This window comes from Ailuropoda melanoleuca, chromosome 14, assembly GCF_002007445.2.
Source record: "Ailuropoda melanoleuca isolate Jingjing chromosome 14, ASM200744v2, whole genome shotgun sequence".
In the NCBI taxonomy this organism is placed as follows: Eukaryota; Metazoa; Chordata; class Mammalia; order Carnivora; family Ursidae; genus Ailuropoda; species Ailuropoda melanoleuca.
Window position 1 is genome coordinate 63,068,084 of NC_048231.1, and position 20,366 is coordinate 63,088,449.

Consider the following 20,366-nt stretch of genomic DNA (forward strand, 5'->3'; position numbering starts at 1 on the left):
TGGGGACCAAGATATTTCTTTTCTGTTTGTTTCTCCAACTCTTGTTACCGTTTAACAAGTCAAATACAGAACTCAGGGGAGTTAATAAGGCTCGTGATGGTGCTGTGCATAGCATCACATTATTGATCGGAAATACTGCATTGGAATGCCGTGGAAGAGCCCCAAACCAAAAATTTCAGATGCCCGAAGCTTCGAGCTTTCCAATTAGGCTGAAAGTTTCCCTTGATAACCAGTAGTGCTGAAGCTTTTAATATTGTTTAGCTATATCAGTTATCAGCAGCGTTTGCTAGCTAGGAAGACCAGCGGATCGCTCGATGTTAGCGAGGTAGCTCGTCTGACTCACTTGCACACTTTCTGATCAAATATTCTATCTGAAAAAAATAAAATAAAATCTTCAGTGTAACGTAAACTGATCATAATTGGGAGCAAATGCTTCTTTCCCTTCTTCAATGCTATCTGCTCCCGTGCAGCCTATTTTGCATCCAAAGATACATTTGAAAGTCGAAATCCCTTAGAGCTAAATATTCTAAACTGACAGAAGAATTTCTAGTGGCACACCAGCCTGGAGCCATGTTTTTATGAGGACATCACTTTCTATTTCCAAGCTTCAGCATGCACTCTTGCTTCCTTATTGCTGGGAGCCATGCCACATCAACTTGCCTCCCTCCCAGCCTTTAATGTTTTTTTAATGGAGTCCAGTTTTCCACCTAAGTTATGGCTAGCTTTCTGACAAACCATCAGACACCTAAGTAACCATAATGGAGGTGTCCAGCTGTGACATGGGGAGAAGGCGAAGGGAAACTTTTACGCCTTTAAGCAGAACCCTATAACGATCATTCATTTTTACCTGGCCTCTGGGTTTGCCAGAAAGGCTAAAAGGAGCTTAAGAAAACATTTTAAAAATTAATATGTGATATGAAGTCTTCCCTTGTAAGCCACAAGCTAAAGTCATCATTTCTAGATCTGGCTGGCGTGGCAAGTGTGCCGCCTAAACGGGGGAAGAGCAGTATTGCTGCATTTTTTTTTCTCCAGCATAAAATTGCTCATGTAGCAATAAAGTTAGTTATCTAATGAAATAAAGCAAGCACATTTTGTAGGCACCTGGTTGTTTGGAAGCACGGAAGAAAATAATTATAAATTTAAACGAGTGATGAATCACTGCATATGCAAATTTAGGGAGTATGGGCATTTCTCTGTTAAGGGAAGGAGGAGAGGCTCGGGAAAGTGGGCACTGTTGACGGCTCTATCTATACCATTTGGAAAACATTTGCAGAACACTTGGTAATTAAATATGCCCTCAGCTGAGATATAATGCCCCAGGTTGTCCTGCTGGTAAGTAAAAGGCGAGTGTTTTCACTATACCTGTGTTTCAAGATTCCTGCTATGGAACACCTGAGTTTTCTGGGACACTAGCTGCGAGGTTGTACGGTCTATACAATATACGGGTAAATGTCACGGCTAGGAACCAGGCAGAATTCCTCTTCCTAGACTGGAGACAACTGGCTCTTTGTTGGTATTCAGGTTTCTGCTCAGCCTCTTCCCCTCCCGTGGAGTCCTTCCCTTCCACCTTAGCTCACTCTAAATCATCACAGTCCCCTCTCCCTTTTTTTTTTTTTAAATTTCACTATTCATTGTCTGAAAGGATTTTCTTCATTGATTTGCTGGTTTGTTGATGCCCGAGTCTGGCAGAAAAGAAATTTCTTGATGTTATTTGTCCCCTCCACTCCTGAGTCCCCAGCTCCTCGAAGCAGTGCTTGGCACGTTCTAAGTCTTCAGTAAGTAGTGGTTGAATGCATGAGTCTGCGACCGACTGAGGGAACGAATGAACAAAAGAACGAACGAATGAATGCAGGATGTTGACTATAGTACAGTTCCAAAGAGAGCCAGAGAATCCTGGATCCCTCATGGGCTTGGTAGAAGACAGGGGCGTAGGCAGAGTCTAAGATGTAGCCTAGGGATGTTAGCAATCATCTGTAGCCTTGAAAAAGATCCCCTCAACTCCTGGCATGGCATCTGACATATTACACTCTTGAAGGTTTCTTAATGCAGAGGTCTTGAGGAGATGACCTGGTGTTTCAATTCATTCCAGCAAGGAGGTGGGGCGATAGACTAGCAGGGAGGTCCTCTCAGGGTCCCCACCGAAGGGCATCCTGGGGATAGACCTGCGATCACGCGTTACCTGGGTGGACGGGGACTCTTCCGTCCAGTGTGGGTGTTCGATTAGCTTGAATTTCCTCAACAAAGACTTTTTCCTTGGACAAACGCAAGTATTTCACCGAGTCTTTAATACTTTGGGTGCTGTCTGTGAAAGCAGTCCTTGTCTTTCACATAGGTTAAAACTCTCCTTGCCGATAAAGCAGTGTCTTTTGGCTGATGGAGTTGGCAGTTCATTAGAAAGATACGTAACTTAAAAAACACTTCTTTGAATTTGATGTATTTTACAGGAAGGGGCCTAGTTTGATGTTGCCCACCTTAACTTGTCATCCAAATTGCCCTTGAGGAGTGGTTTTTAATCTGATACATTTTTACCCATATCTTCTGAAGTGGCTTTTTTTTTTTTAGAATAGGAGGGTAGAGTAACATGGAAAGCAGCTTTTATTCACTCCAAGGACAACTAACTCACATACAACCAAGGGCAGAATTAGTCTCTAGGTGTATTTATGTGCCTGAGGGTGAACTGGGTGCCTGTGTGTCTCACTCAGGAACCTCTTTAAAAAATAATTACCTTGTGATTAGTATCTGATGCTAATGGTATATTTTCATGTTAAAAGTCTGAGGTCTTTATTTCCTTGAGACTCCCAATGAACTTCTTTTCACCTTGTTCCTGGCTGCTTGTCCTCTAGTACCTTAATATAGGCACATACACCCAGGCACACATGCCTTCAGACCAGCCCCGGCCAGTGGTTAATGGTCCAATAAAACAGTTTCTCTTCATATTATAATTCCAGTCCAGTCAAATGAGAAATATTTATTAAACATTTTTTTTAATATTCAAGATCTATATCCTCTACCAGCTGGTGTATCAATGGAAAAAGGACTTAATATTTTCTTACAGCTTCTCTCTCTTGCTCTTGTTGACTATATTGACCAAAAGAAGGCATCTGGAGGATGAGGTTACAAGTTTAACTAAACATGGCACGCACAGATAGAGACACAATAGCGTTCGTTTCAGCCAAAGCTCATTATTAAAATTTTGGTCATGTTCAAAGACTTTTCTGAAATGGCTTTTGGGACAACTTTGTGTCCCGTCTTTAATCACTAACCACAGTGTCTCTCTGTCATTGCTTCAAGAGGCTAGGGTATAACGTATGGATAATGGCAATGACTGCATTGTCATCCACATATGAAAAAGCCATAATCAATGGCTTTGATGTCATAAAGCCACAGCCCACCAATTTGAAGTCAGTGTGATGGATTAGGAATTGTCAGGCTACGGTTATTGGCTTTTAAAAAATAAGGAGTCCATGAAATCTGCTTCTAGGGCGGGACATATATGTTAATAGACTTTTTTTGGGGAAAAGTTAATGTAAATCCCCCATTGTTGGCATTATGTTAAGTGTGTCATCCACATTTTCTAAAATAAAAATATGTGGGGAGGAAAGGCATGCTGTGGCCGCTGGTAGGGTCAGTATCTAGAGTTCTCAGAAGGTATGGCCTTCTCGAATTTGTCAGTATGTTTCCACCCCCCAAAAAGGGTGGGGTGAGAGAAGGGAGAACCCGGACCAAGGGAGAAGTGAGGGAGCAGAAAGGCGGGGAGAGGAAATATGGCCAAAAGGGAATCTCCTCTGTACACCGGGCAGGAAAGGGCTCCTTTAAGGAGTTTGCATGTAATTTTTAACTGGTGCCTTCGTAAAACATCTTGACTTAATAAGGAGACCAGCAAAAGGGAAAGAGAGGAAAAAACGAAGGAAGAAATGCGCAGCAAGACAATAAAAAGTACCCTCCTCACACCCACCGCCTTAGGGGTTTTTCCTGTGCGCCTCAGAGCTTATCCCACTGCAACTCATCAATTTTTGCTTTTGTGCTGGAAATGCCCGAAAACATTGAAGGCTTCACAGCCACCCCTTGGGGTGAGCGGGTTTCACAATGCTTGCTGAGCCTCGTGGTGTGTCCCCAGGGAAGGCCAGGGGGCCACTGGGCAGGGGAGAGAAGCGCTCTTTCTCTTCCTAGTCGGGGATCAAGTGCCCTCCTCCCTGCCAGCCTGCGAACAAAGGACCGAACCTCAAAGCTCCTGCCCCAACGCGTGACCTCGGGGCCCAAGGCAAAACATTTTATCTCTGGGTCCTAGTGACATAAGCTCCTCAGGCTCCGCAATTGTGGTTTATGATGTGACTAGAAACCTTTGATGGAATTACTCTTGCCTTCTATTTCTCTGCCCAGCCATTTATTATTCTGTATATTTTCGAGAGCTGTGGGAAACTTTCATAACCAAGCCTAAGCCAGGCGAAAACTTGTTCTATTTGGAATTTGTAATGAAGTCAAAACATGGCCTGGATTTTCTGAAAGGCTCCTTTGGCTGCCTGCAACAGCCCCAGGGCACAATCAGACAGGGATGGAGAAGGCCTGGGAGCAGATTTTGTTACCAAGAATAGGACAGAACAATATTTGCCTCCAAAACACTAGGGCTGCTATTTACCTTCTCAGCTGGAAGAAGTGAGAGATAAATGCATATTTCACATGAAGTGCAAATACCAATTCTTTCATTTCTAATTTTCAGGATTCTTTTTTTTCCCTTTCCTTAACTCCCTCTAAACAAAAGGCTAGGGGAGATTTTTTTAGCATATTTGATTTCCTGACCTGAGGGAAGAAATTCTTTATTCCAGAACTTTTGACCCCCAAAGAGCTGTTACTTTGCCTGAAATGAAACCGTGAATAAAAATTGTGAGACGTTTCAAGTGACCGGGGGTTTCCATTGTGTACTGTGTGCGTTGGTGGGTGTGGGGTTGCAGAGAAAGACAGAAAAACCAAGTTTCAACTCTGCTCGGATGGAAAACTTCCCTTACTTCTCAGAAGCTCTTGAAAAATTATTTACTGGCTTAAACCTGTTCCATCCAAAGGAGCTTCAGTCCCTGACAGAAGTGGTAAGTTGGAAGATGGAGTCTGTCCCTAATTTTTATTTAAGTCAAAGGTTAATAGTACAGGGGGGTTTGGTCCCTCACTGTTTCAAGTTAATGTTTATTTTTCACCGTCAGGTAAAGAATTTCCTAAGGCCCTTATTTCACTGCTAAAAGCGGAGTAAGAGAACTCAGATTCGTGCCCTCGGGCTTGAATAAAGGAATAAAAACAGCACAACATTTGCATCTACTTAACAGTCTCGGTTTTAAGAGCCCCTCACCGTGAGAGGGGAAAACCATATCTGGAGGTTAAATGAAGCTTTTCTGAGGTATTTGCCAAAAACACAATTCAGAGAAAGCGAATCGTTGTCAGAAATGACCTAGGAATTTGAGGCCTTATGATCGAAAGCACAAAGCTCAGAAAGGTGCATTCTCTTGCTTCCCTGCCTGCCCGGATATCAATGAACATCAGCTAAAGGTGGCTGAAGAACCAATTTCATGCATCTACTGTACGAGGAAATGAACTGAGCCAAGGGCAAAAATAAAATTATACAAATGTTATTATAGACTAGCCTGCTTCTGTCCTAGTTTAATTCAAATTTTAGTGCTGCGGGCTTTGCTCCTGGCAGTAGCCTTTCTGAATAAATCAACATTTGCTTACATCTAAATTATTAGGGGAGCATGTGACTTTGTTTATTGTATAAATTATACGCAAGGTTAAAGCATTAACTGTTCAACTGGTTTTGTACAGTCACCTCACCAACTCGCCCCCAAATCATCTCTCCCCCAAATAGGAAATAACAATCTGACATCACTACCTTTTTAAAAACAAAAACCAAAAAACCGCAACAAACCAAATAACAAAGCCGCAAAGCACTGTGAACCCGAGGTTGTGGGTGGGAGCACTGACAAAGGTAAGATGGGAGAGAGTCTTGGCGGTTAGGAAAAAGAGAGAAGGAGCGAAAGCCCCAGCAATTGTTCACGTGAGCTCTGATAGGGTGCCTGCGCAAAGTCAAACAGGGATCTGGAAAATAATCAGTTAAGTTGATTAAGGCGGTCAGCCAAATGGGACAATTTAATACAGAGCTAAAGAAAGTCTTTTGGCTAGGAGGATTTCAGGAGGCAAGGAATTTCAAACTCGACGGCAATGTCGGACCCGAACATATTTATTGCCGGATATCTGCTAGAAAAGAAGGTTAAACACAGACCCTCTGGAAAACTCACTTACAAACCATTTTTTTGTCTTTGCACATCACCACGAGTGACTCCCGAGAGCCTACCCACAAGTGTTTGGGAAATAAGGATGGGCTTTGATAACTAGACCATTTGACCTTCCAAGTATTTAGACAAATCGGGTATCAGATGCATCCTACTATGAGAACATCCAGTTAGCGTGGATATTCAGGGTTCAAAGTAGACCAATCGGTTGCACTTATTTGCTTTTTAAAGGTTCTGATTTTATTATCCAGTGTAGGCCCCTTTTAGTCTTTGGCCTTTTTCTCAGTGAGAAATTAATTTACAAAATTGTAAATTGGATTCAATTGAAAAGATTGAATTCAATCTTTTCCAAGAATATATATCATGTTTATGTATATATGTGTTTCTTTCTTAAAGCTTCTATAAACACGGTAGGTAAGAAGATTTTGTACAGAATGACCCTCTCCAACAAATGATTCCAGTCTAAGGTGTGCTGGAGGGGAGAATCAATTTCCCTTTCAACCACTTCTGATTCTTTCTGCATCTTAAACTGGGATTTGAGATCTTGGACAGAGATTCTCCAAACGTCATTAATGGGCCACCTGCAACAGAATCACCCAGGAGTGGAACCCAGGAATCTGTACTGTAGCCAACCTCCACGTGATTGGGTTGTAAAGGAACTAAGGTGTGGGAACTACTTCTGCAAACCACGTGACTCTATCTACTCTTTACTTCACGAGCTTTGTATCATCTTCTATTCATGGTGTCCTGGAGCCAAGCCCAAACGAGTACAGGCTTCCACCAAAAAGCCCTTCCAATGCCTGCCTTGCAGATTTGGGCCCGTGGAAGGTATCTTTGGAACATACTCACTGAGTCTGTGGTCAATCCCGATGCAGTGAGACAGTGCACTGGTCAAAAATCATCACACATAAGTATAATTCTATTTGAAATAATTTATGAAATGTAAAAAGTAAATTGCTTCGCATCCAATTGGTATTTTTAAGAAATAGCTCTGATCGCAGCATATCAGAGTGGAAAAAGCAGAGACTTTGGAATCAGATAACTCTGGTTTCAAATCAGTTTCACTGTTCATTCGTGTGGGGTATTTGGTGAAAACTTGAATGTCCCCAAGCTCCGTTTCCTTGTCTGTGATAGGGGAATAATAAATTGGAAACATGGCGGGTTTGAAAGAAAAGTAAATAATATGCAAGGAATGTTTGGGATATGGCAGATGCTGAATTGGTGATAATTACTATTTACCATTTAGAAATAGCTTCTGAATCCACAAATAGTATGTAGAAGGTTAAATAAACCTTAAAGTGCAGGCATGCTGCTGCTCAGGAATTGGGGAGTTCCTGGGGTGCACGGGTAGGTGGGCCCGAACCTGAAAACTGCTCACTTCCTGCCCAAGCTTAGGGCCTGTACACCTCTCCCAGAATTCCCTGGGGGAGAAGACAGGCAGGGAGAGAGAGAGAGAGAGAATATGCCTAGGGATTATAGAGGGAAGCCATCCAGATGACCGGTACAGCTGGTATTTTCATGGAGACTCTGTGTTGGATGATAGCGAATTTATCTAGGAGATCATGTGTTGAAGGCTTCGCACATGAAATGGGAACTTTGGGCCACTGGAGACAGAGGAACTAACAATTATCTAGAATGAGTGTCGAAGTTTCCATAAAACAAGTGTAACAGATTAGCATACAGAAAAGCCTCTGCAGGTGAAACAGACTTCACTTGCTGAAATGAGAATAGAATACAGGAAAAAGCATAACAGACCCGGCTTAGGGTCACACTAGTTCCCCCAGCTGAGCACCACAGAACGACAGGGACAATTTTCTAGTGGCCTAATGCGGCAGAGCAGGTAAGGGTAGTCCTCATAGAATGATATCTTAAGTTTCATTCCTGCTTGGAGATGTTGTACTTTAAATTCTCAAGTATGTTGTACCATTTAATAATCATATCAAGTCTGTATAGTTGGTTTTATTCTTAGCCTCATGGTCCTGCAAATGTCTTGGGAAACGATTCTATCTCGAGTCAGGGAAAATATCAGCTGAATCTCGCACGGTGTGTGAAATGTGTCTCCATAGCACAGACTTCTTGTTTACCTAGTATTCATTTACTATTTTTAAGGTAAAATGATATCCCAAACCCCTTTGGGAAACCACCTACTCTCAGACCACAAGATTTAAAAGGCATCAAGTCCAGCCCTACATGAGAGGTGGGTGCTGATTGGTCGAAGCACATCTGCGTCTACCTTCTTACAGCGATTGGTTCACTCAAGGACTTTATGACCCAATGGGAGCCATGCACAATGAGACAATTGTTCTTTCCCAAGGGACTTGAGCCTGGAAGCATGTGGGCTGGTGCTACTGTTGCCGTCTTGCCACCACACGCAGACCAAGAATAATGCCAGTGAGTGGAGGAATGCAGAGCTCAGCTGAGAGAGGGACTAAAATGGGTCTTGTTGACATCAGTGGAGCCCAAATGAAACTCTTCCCGACTTCTTACATAAGTGAGCTCATAAACTCCCTTATGGGTTAAACCAATTTTGGTGGAGCGTGTTTTCATTTTCAACAGAGGAGAGTCCTAATTGAGGAAGGATGTCTCGCTACCCCTCTACGCTGTGGGGTGTTGGAGATAGGGCTTGTCTATTAGGTGCCTATTATGCAAAGCAAAGCCAGAAAGGAAAACTGGCAAGCTACGGGCAATTTTTACTCTGAGGAAATACAAAGACCATCTCTCCGACATAGAGCGCATTCTGCAGGGGTTGCTAGTTAACTGCTATGATATTTGTGCTTTCTTCTTAAACTTTTGATGATAGCTGGACACATGACCAACTTTTTAAAAATTGAGGTATAGTTGACATACAATATTATATTCGTTTCAGATCTACAGCATAGGGCTTCAACATTTATGTTACCAAGTGATCACCATGATAAGGCTAGCTACAATCTACCACTGTACAAAGTTGTTATGATATAACTAACTATAGTCCCTATGCTGTATATTACACACCCATGACTTATTTATTTTACAACTGGAAGTTTGTACCTATAATTCCCTTCCCCTATTTTGCCCAGCCCCCTACCTCCCCCTCTGGCAGTTGCCAGGTTGTTCTCTGTATCTGTGAGTCTGTTTCTTTTCTGTTTTGTTTGTTCATTTGTTTTGTCTTATAGATTTCACATATAAGTGAAATCATGCAGTATTTGTTTTTCTCTGACTTATTTCACTTAATATAATACCCTCTAGGTCCATCCATGTCATTGCAAATGGCAAGATTTTATTCCTTTTAATGGCTGAATAATATTCCATCATATGTATACACCACCTCTTCTTAATCCATTCATGGACACGAAGGTGGCTTCCATATCTTGGCTATTGTAAATAGTTCACTGCAGTGAACACAGGGGTACATATATCTTTCTGAATTGGTGTTTTTGTTTTGTTTGGATAGATACTGGAACATGGAATTGCTGGATTGTACAGTAGTTCTTTTTTTAACTTTTTGAAGACCCTCCATACTGTTTTCCATAGTGACTGCACCCTTTTGCATTCCTGCCAACCATGCACAAGGGTTCCTTTTTCTCCACATCTTCACTAACACTTGTTTCTTGCCTTTTTGATACTAACCATTCAGAGTGGTGTGAAGTGATGTCTCTTTGTGGTTTTGATTTGCATTTCCCTATGCTGAGTGATGTTGAACATCTTTTCATGTGACTGTTGGCCATCTGTGTGTCTTCTTTGGAGAAACGTCTCTTCAGGTCCTCTGCCCATTTTTAAGTTGAATTATTGTTGTTGTTGTTGTTGTTGTTTTAATATTGAATTGGGTGAGTTCTTTATGTATTTTGCGTATTAACCCCTAATCATTTATATCATTTGCAAAAAACTTATCCCATTCTGAAAGTTGTCTTTTTGTTTTGTTGATGGTTTCCTTTACTGTGCAAAATCTTTTTAGTTTGATGTCATCCTATTTGTTTATTTTTTCTTTTGTTGCCCTTGCCTAAGGAGACAGATCCAAAAAAAAAATATTGCTAAGACCAATGTCAAAGAGCTAACTGCTAATGTTTTCTTCTAGGAGTTTTATGGTTTCCGGACATGACCAATTAAAAAAAAAAAAAGACATTATCAGACACCTTTGTGATTCAGTGTGGACATATGGCAAAACTCTGACCAATGGGGTTTAAGCAAGCTCCTCCAGGTAGTTTTGTCTAAAAAGATAGCTGGCATGTGTCCTTTGCCTTTTTTATTTGTCCTTTCCTTCATTCTGCTGCCTAAAATCTGCATGAGATAGCTGGGCCTCTAACTAACATCTTGTATCATGAGACCAGGGCTCTATCTTGGAAATGGCAGACCTAGGAGCTAAAAGGAGTCCCTGTGGACTTCAGGGAGCAAGCCATTTTCCAGTCTTGGCTTGCCTACACCTGAATATTCCTTGAGAAAGCAATAAACCCCTTGTTTAGGTCATTGTTATTTTGAATTTTCATTGATGTCAAGCCTCATTTTAACCATGACTTCCTGATGGCAGTTCTAAGAATATGTTTTACAAGAAATTAAATTATTTTCTTAATCTTTCTTTGACTCTATGAAAACTGAAAATAGGTACAGTTAAAGTATGGAAAGTCCATACGGTGTGGATATATTCTTTCAATATATATTATATAAATAATTACATAAATTACATGAATGTTAAAGTTAAATTCAATGTGAGCCAAAATGATTCTGTTCTTTCTATGTGCCCAGTGCTATTCTAGGCCAACGGGATTTGTCAATGATAAAGGTGTGAATGTGATACACAGATTTAATTTAGAGTCACAAAACCAATTAAATCGCATGTTTGAAAATGAGATTTTGGGGGTATTTTAGGGGAAGAATGAAAAGCAAGGTGTTATGCATATTATAGTTTGGATAAATGCTGTTTATAATGGTATAAACACTGCCTGAAAGCCCCTGCCTCACAATAGCTATGATTCACATTCTGCAGGTATTTGTCAGGGCTGAAATTAATAAATTACATGGGAATCAATGGATTCGATTCTATTTGCCTCACAGAGGTACTTTACATTGCTGTGTGGATTTGAAAGAGAGCAAGTATTTTTTCAGCTTTAAAATCTGGAAGCTTAATGAATGTCATGTAATCTATGAAAAATTTTAAAACAGGGTTTTTTATTTTTTGGGCTTTTTTAGTAATTTCTCCCACAGTGGGTAAATAAAATGTTCACATCCATGTGAAAGGAGACTAGGTCAGAAAAGGAAAATGAAAAAAGCCCATGGGAGGTTGGTGGTGGTAGAAATCAGAAATTGCATCATGTCCCATTACCTTGGTGACTGCCATCTACTCACGCGTTCACACATGGGAGTTAGTGGTGGACAGGATTGTTTCGTTGGTGAATGTCATTTTCCAAGGTGTGCTAGAATTCCTAAAAGAAATAAGTGTTCTGTCAGGTGTGAGGGATGCGGAGAAGCAGGAGGAGAACAATGCAGTACGGACATATCCGTACACCGTGGCCGTGTAACAAACCACCCTACAACTTAATGGTTTAAACCAAAGAGCATCTATTAGCATCTGATTCTGGGGGTCAGGAATTTAGGTGAGGTTCAGTTTTGGGCTGGTCTTCCTCATGGGTCTGTTGCAACCCCTTGGTCGACTGAGCGCATCTCGCGGGGGTTGGCAGGTGTGGGATGGAGCATCTTGAGGCTTTTCCACATGGTGTCTACTCCTCCACGAGGCTAGCAGGGGCTAATTCCCACAGCGATGGGGCAGAGCTTCAAGAGAAAGTGGAAACACGTGAGGCCTCCCGAGGGTTAGTGTTGGTCTGGTCTTTCGTTACTTCTACAACACGCTATTGGCCGAGGCAAACAACTAGGCTAGATGAGAGGGGTGGAAATTCACACGTCCAAGGGCACGGAGAGAGGGGAGGGGCAAGTGTAGACATTTTTCAATCAATTCACCAAATGGACAGTCTTGAGAAACTGAGGGGAGATGGGCTTGCTTTTTGTTGAACAAGGGAGCAGGAGAGTAGGAAGAAATAAAAAAGGATGCAGGCAAGAGAGAAAGAAGGGCATCGAAGAGCAGTGAGAGGTTAAAATGTGATACGAATAGCAATAGGGAACCCCGGAAGAGCCTTGAGCAAGACAGAAACGTGGATGAAGCAGAGGGCACGTATTACCAGGCACAGAGTTATAGGGGACTCCTGGCTGAGGGCCTAGCAAGATAAGTAGAGCATTTGGATCTCTGGGTTTCCAAGTTAATGATGCCAGCAGTCTCCGGACCAGCCAAACTGTAGTGGATTTATTATTTACACTACAACTGCATTTAAAAATGAAAACATATGTCTACGTTTTCAATGCTTTGAAAATACCATTGAACATGTCGTAGAGTTTTATATCTAGTAACAGGATGCAATTTCCCTATCAAATAAAATTGCCGTTTGTTTTGTGTACTCTGTATTATTATGGAAATTTCACAGTTTATCAGCTACAGTGAAGTCGACTGCAATGAGCAGGCCACTTAATGTGAGCTATTCCCCCCCTCCCCCAAATCGCAATTCCCTTTCTCTTTATGTAGATATCGTTTTATGCTAATAACATACTTTTTTGTCGCCGCTTTGTTTTGATGAAATATAACTTGATTCACGGGAGAAAGGCAAACCTTTGTAAAGCTCTCTGGTGGAATTGATAGTGTACTTGGTGGTCTCCTGTGGTCTCACTTCCCCCCTCCTGCCTCTGCGGATAATGCATTGCTGAAACCAACAAATAAGAAGTTGCTTAAGGCCCCGTTAATTTTGCTGACTTCTGCAAAGTATGCCTGATTTTGTTCCCAGTGACTGTAAGAGTAATGATAACTTATAGTACGGCTGGGCAGTTTTGTGAGAAACCCCCTCTTCCAGGAGTAATTTAGAGGTGCTTCTTCCTTCTTCTTCTTCCTTTTTTTTTTATTGCAATGTGACAACAGCAAGTACCCAAATCCTGTTAGCAAATAATGTGATTTCTGAGCTTGGGTTCTGGACTAACAATGTTACAGAGTGTGTCACAAGCTATGAGATGAAGGTAATAGTCGCATGTTTTGAAAAATATACAGTGTTTGAGTCTAGTAGTTTCTATCTTCTCTAAAAGAGGCCTTCAAGTCTTGCCCCCATTGTCCTGTTTTAACTTGTGTCTCTGGCTTGGCTGATTGTGGACTTTGAGCAGGACAGGCAAGGGGAAATACGATGGGAGGGTCCTTCCCTGCTTAGGGCCCCGGAGGGTGGTAATTTAACCTGTAAGTCTGAGAGACTTGGTAGGGAAAATATTCAGAAAATATCCACATGCGTGAAGCAAGCATTAAAAGAACAGATGAATGTCTCTGGTAGCCTGCCTTGGTTATAAAACCATGTCAATGAATCCCTGTGACTGAGAGCGTGACCTTTGAGGTTAGTTTCCCCTGCTTTTGAGCTGTATGACTGTGGGCAATTCTCTTCATCCTTAGTCCCAGTTCAATAATATCTCATAAGATTGTGGCAAACATTAAATTGGATAATGTATGGGGTGCACAGTGCTTGGCACATGGTAAGTGCTCAGTGATGGCATCATTGTCATTAATTAGCCTCCTGACGTTCACTTCCTTATCCTGGCATTCAAGGCCAAAGTGCATGAGTGGGGCTTCCCCTGTTGTATGATGTCGATTAGTAGTAGGTACATAGTAGGCCCTCAACAAGTTCATGAAAACAAGAGAATGAATCCATCAGTAGTATTATAATTATAGTGGGGTGTGTGTGTGTGTGTGTCTCCTTAAAAGGAAGAGTCAAGCCTCATACACTAACGTGCGTTTGATAACACACACTGACTGGTCACCAAAGATTTCTTTGCATCAGGAATTTGCTTATGTGTCTGTTTTAAAATCCTAAATGAAAACCAGTCGCAAGTGGATAAAAGCCTAGTCCCTCTCAGAGGCACCCAGGCCCTCACTGACTTCTCTGTCTCATCTCCAAGGTCTCCTGGAACCTCCCTGTGGAATCCCAGAGCTCAGAGGAGCCATGGTGAAAATTATTGCCCAAAAGAATCACAAAACAAAAGTCGCAATTTACTGTATGCTATTCGACTGTCTTAATAATGCATTTCTCCCCCCCAAAGAGGCAATGTTGAAACTAAAAACTGAATTCAGGTAACGTGTGTGTTGCATAGTTCCAGCCATCTCAGCCACCACGACCTGGCGAGAATATGCGCTGTTTTTCTGAGAAGGAATCTAAGGGGAAATCTAAAATTATGAAGTACAGAAAACATCAAGCTTATGTTCGATTGTACTGAAGTCTCTGACTTTCCATGCTCTGGTCTCTCATCTCCCTATGTCCCAAGACTTCCAGGGGTGTCATCTTCTTTCTAATTGGTGCCAGCCGCTTAGTGCCCCTGATTATACAATCTCCTCCTGCTTTCAGTCTCCTCTCCTTGTTTCAATCCTATACATCTTCCAAGTCCTATGACAAATTCTGTCTCTTCTAGGGTATAGTTTCCCACCACTGTCTCCATTATTTAGATCCACACAATGTAGCATTTAATTGTTTTGTGTTAGCTTTTTCTTCCTAAATAGGTCACATTCTCCTCGAGGGTGAAGATGATGCTTTAGTCTCCCTTGCTTCTCACTCGGAGCCTCTCCAAATGATAGATACGTAGTAGGTGCTGATTAAATATTTGTTGATTGATTTCCTGCAAAGGGGTAGCTGCAAACTACCGGGAGAGTGCTCGCCGAACCAAGGCGGTGCCCTGGATTTCCCTGTGGGACACACTCTTCGGGGGATGGGAGAGATCCTTCAAAGAGCCCTGTCTGCCACTCTGCCGTTCTGAGTGTGCTTCTAATGAACTGCACGTGGTGCTGGGGTGGGGGCCATAGGAAGGGCTGTTCGCTTCCCCCCCCCGGGGGGGGGTCAAGGGGTAGAGTACTCCCAGGGGCACAGGAACTCTGGGGGACTGGCATCTGAGTAGGGTATAGATAGAAGAAGGAATGCTTGTACATTTATGCCCGCATCCAAGTTTGCATAAGGTATGGCTCTTACCCACAAACCGGGATGGATGCCTTACAGCTAGAGGGGGAGAGAGAGAGAGAGAGGGAGAGAGGGACTGTCTTTGGGGTTGATAATATTCTCTTGAGTTGGAGTGGGTAATGCTGATAGAAGGAGCTCACTTGAGCAGTGGTGAAAGGTGAAAGATGACTGAGAATTAGCCTCCGCCCCACGCCCAACGTCTAGCCTCTTCCCAATGTACTCAGAGTTTACAAGCTCCTTTCCAGGGCAGACACTGGGCAGGGTGTCCCTAAGTAATTCTTTATTAAGAGTAAAGCTTCAGGGTCCTCAAGAGAGGGAGACAAAGGAGAGGCCCGCTAGCAGGACTGGGCTAACTGGGTGTGGGAGGAGGAAAACTCCTTCATCTTCCAGGGGGAGAAGGGCTGTGTGGATGCAGGCTTCTGTAAGCACACACTTTAGCCTGCGGTTATGGTGAGTGACCAAGGTACCCGTAGACGTTGAAGCCACTTCGGCGGGTGAGGCCTCTGCACGGCCATCAGACTATAAAGAGAATTTGAGGCGGGGCGAATTGTCTTACTTGAGATATTTGAACAAATATCGCCTACTCACTTAGCTAAATATTCAATAAGAAGGGGAAGCTGAGGATTCTTGGGTCTACAGACATCGATAATGACCTCCAGCCAAAATGGACCCCAGTCCCGGGGGGAGGAAGTGCTGGTGAAACACGTCCATGACTTTGCTGTCCGTTGGCTATAATTTTAGCTAGGGCCGCCTGGAAAGTCAATATAGGCTGCTTATTTATTACATGGAATAATAGTCCCGGACGTGGATATTATAATTCTGAAGTGGAATTTTTGTTCCTGCTCTGGGCCCTATATATTTCCTTTTACAACATTATCATTTTCAAAATAATACCTTTGAAAGGATCATGGAACGCGTGAAAGATTCACACACGCTGGCCCCAGCTCCTTTACCTCTCACCTGGGGTCCCTGAGTAGTGCCTCTGCTTCTGATCTCTCAGGATCGTGTCTGTGTCTCTTTCTGGGGGAACTTTCTTTATATCTTCAGATGAGTCTCACCCCTGGGTGTTTTTAATTAAGTAAACTCTATGTCCAACGTGGGGCTCAAACTCATGACCCTAGGATCAAGAGTCATGTGCTCTACCGGCTGAGCCAGCCAGGTACCCCCAGGGGTTCTTAAATGTAAAATCTTGGGGTTCTAGGAGGCCCTCCTTTCCCAGCTATCTGTGTGAGGCTGGATGTTCTTCAAATACATCAATTAAAACAACATATTGCAACACATGGAGTGCCAAGGTTGAGAAACTAGTTCTCTTTTACTAAGACGGATGTTAGAGAGATTTACAAGAACATAAAACAGCATTACTTGTCTCTCTAATTTTTGTTTTGGAAAACTAGGTGGTTTCATAAAATGAAAAATGTTATTTATGTATTTATGTTATCTAAGTTTTATTTATATTAACACGTAAATGATTTATTGTTCTTTTAAAATAAATCACGACATGAACATTGGACAGTTTTCTGTTTTCATTTCTACTGTGGTCAATATAGATAGAGATAACTCACATCCACAAAAGATTGCTGGGGTTCTCTGATGGTTGAGAATGTAAAGGGGTCCCAAGACCAAATAGTTGGGGCACTGTTTCTCCAGGGAAGAGCTTCCGTGTTCTGGAAGGAACATGGCAGGAGCAGTGATCGTTAGCGAAGGCAAATACATTTCTGGGACCTGTTAACCCCAGAAAGATCAGCCCTTCCTCTTGAAACCAACAGCTTGAGTTTACCGTGAGGCGCGGGCGTCTCGGGTGAGGCATGAGTTTCTCAGGGCAGGCGCAGTCGCGTGCGCTCCAGGAGTCCACTCTTTGTATCTTGCAGACTGTGTGATCCCATCGCTGTCTTCCTTGCTGACTCAAACACAGCAGCACCACCGACCTCGGGTCTTCCTTCCTCCCAGGGTGTCTACACCAAGCGCTCCATGCTCCCTCGCACAATATAAACAAGAGGACGTGGGCTTCATCCAGAGGTTTAAACAGGAAATGAAAGCACAAGGACTTGGGTTTTGGTCTGGGTCCTTCTGTGGGCTTCAAAAGGAGCATAAATTTAGATGGATGAATTCATGTCTTGAAAATGAGTACTTGTAGTTCATTTTGCCAGGAAGTTATGAAGAGAAAGAACTCTCTCTATGTCATCTCCACATGCTGGCCACTCTGCTCAGGAGCTGGAGAATTCCAGTCTCCCATCGTTGACTGCTGAGGAAGCGGTGTCCTGAGGCAGGTGCAGCTGAGGTTGGAGAACGTGGCTGTCTTCGGTGGGCGAGTGGCGGGCAATCCTCTGACCCGGGATCTGGCAGGTTTACCCTCCCAGTGCAGGCATCTCCAGAAAAGAGCAGACCTCTCCTCTCAGGTGATCCTTTTCACCAGAGGGCAGAGAGCGAGGAGCTGAGTCAACACCACCCGCTGATTTGCCCTGAATTCCCCAATTAGATGCTTTAGCCTTTCTTCCCTGGCGAGGAATGAGCGAGACTGTGCAGAGAGGTGAAGCGCATGAATGTGGGTGCTGTTCCCTCTGCACGGGAACAGGTCCGATCATTATCCCCAAACACGTTCCTTCATTCATCCAAGGGTTCCTGAGTGCCTGCTCTGTGGCTGCCCCTCTCGCTGCTTCTGAGAGAACCAGCCTTGAATACGGAGTTTCTATTGGACAAGCGTTGACGCTTGGAGGCAAAAGGCCAACCTGTTCCTAGCCTAGACAAACCCAAGCCTTGCTATCCGCGGGATTACACGATAATCCTTGTGGGAGGGGTCAGAGGTCAGCAGCAAGATCCAGAGTAAAATCCTCATCACAAGAAAAAGAAAAAGAAAATTGTAACTGTGTATGGTGATGGATGTCAACTAGACTTATTGGGGTGATTCATTTTGCGATGTGTACAAATACTGAATCATTACATTCTACACCGGAGACGAATATAATGCCATATGCCAGTGATACCTCCATCATCATCATCACCATCATCACCATCATTATCCAGCCTCTAGATTCATGAGCTCAAAGCTGGGGCAATAGGTCAGCGCCTCAGACACATGAAGAACAAGTAAGGGGGCGGGTGCCCTAGACAGCTGTCTTGCTCCCTGGCTTACATACCTGCAGCTTCCCCTGGGAGCCAGCAGGTGTTTTGTGAACAGATGACTAAGGTTTGCTTAAGGGCCAAGGGTAGAGTGATCGGAGTCGGGTTTCAGAAAGAGAATTTGTCACCTGCTTCTACCTACTATGTGCTAGGTGTAGGCACTAGTCCCAGCATGGTTCCTGGGTCTCCCAGTCTACACGGTCAAGACCTCCCCCATTCTGAAGGATGGAATTGAGGATACCTGGTACCCTACCGCAGCACCCACGGCAGCTTGGCTCCTGCCATCACCCGTCATCACAGCCATGGCAGACACCGAGCTTCCTCCAGCACTGCTGTCCGGGTGTGGGTGTTGTGCTCTGCTCCCGCTGCAGTGCATTTCTCGTGATGCTGCCCCTCCTGTTGGCTTGTCCTCTGCTAAGCACCATTAAGCTTGCTCCACTGTTCCTGGAGGGTATCCTTCCTCACCCCAGTCAATCACCACTCTGTTGACCAAAAGGTCTTGTTCTTTGCATGTTACAGTTGACTCCACTGAAAAACTTAGAAAAGTCCTCCTGAATTAGAGCTGGCAAATCCTCAAAGATCACCTTTTGGTGATCCATCAGCTGTGTTCTTCACTCACTCTGAACCAGGGTCTGAACGTGGATCATGTGTTACGTGATTAAACAGTCTGTGGCCCAAACAGACAACTTGAAGAGTGATTGGAAGTGCTGTGTCTAATGATACCAGAGCAACAGGGGTACATTGGGATTGGAAACAAAGACTTTCTGGTCTTTCTTCCAACATACTTCATTTTTTTAGGGTGAATGGTCAGATGCCCAATTATTAACCTGACAGTTTCCTTCTTATTTTTTCTCCCAAGAAAGTCTAGGGAGTTCTCATGGAAATTGTACCCCTGTTGACCTGTTCTGCTAAAATAAAAATAGTAGCTAACATCTATAGAGTACTTACCATAAGTTAAGCACTGTTCTATGTGTTTGTCCATGTGTTAACTTATTCAGTCCTCACCATCCCCCGAGACTGGTGGTCTATTTTTAGTCCCATTTTACAGATGGGACAACAAGAACACAGAGGTTAAACAAGTTTAATAGCTAGTTTGCATGGCTGGGAAGTAGTGGAGCAAGACTGGAACCTGGGAGGCTCCGGAGGCCGTGCACAGGAACACCACCCCATCCGGCCCCCGCTCCTGCAGCTTTATCATTTGGTCTGGCCCACATTTATCGCGGACCTTGTATGTGCCTAGACGTGTTCTGGGTAAGGCAGTGCCAAGGCGAATGGACACGATGCCTGCGTCCGTTCCTGGGCGGAGAGGCTGAGTCAGGCCCATCCTTGTACTGGGAAAATAACGTATAGGGTCTCCTCTAGGAAGGGTCAACTGTACCCTCACACAGCACGTGGTTTATAGTCAGCTCCCAAGTTACCCTATTTGGATGGCTACTGCCAGGTTACCTTGGTTCCCAGTTCCCAGACTTCCTTATTAAGGGCTGTCCTTTGAACCCATCAAACAAAATCTCTCAATCAGAGGCCGTGGTCCCCAAGCAGTGTGCACTATTTATGATACTGCCAAGGGAGTGTGCTCAGCAGGCAAGGAGAGTTAATCAGAGCATTCTGGTGGCTTTCCCTATGATTGCCAACGTCCCCGTGCTTTCCTGTTCGGGGGTGCTCTGGCTTTGCAGAGAGGAGGAAGGGAGCAGAGTCTCCAGGGACGTTTTTTGAAAATATTCCTCAAAACGTCTGATACGTATGACAACTACATACAATTTGGGCAATCCTGACAGAGTTTTTTTCTAAGAATTCATAATGTCTAAACACAGGCATTTGCATAAAATGAGGGGAAGGTTTTAATCTTGGAGTGGTACAAAGAGCTTTTTTTTTTTTTTTTTTTTGGCACCAGCACAATTGGGAGAAACAGAGCGCTCATTGTTTAGCTTGTCAGGGCCCTGTGCCGGCCAAGGAAATGCTGATGAAGTAGTTCCAGTCGGGGGGG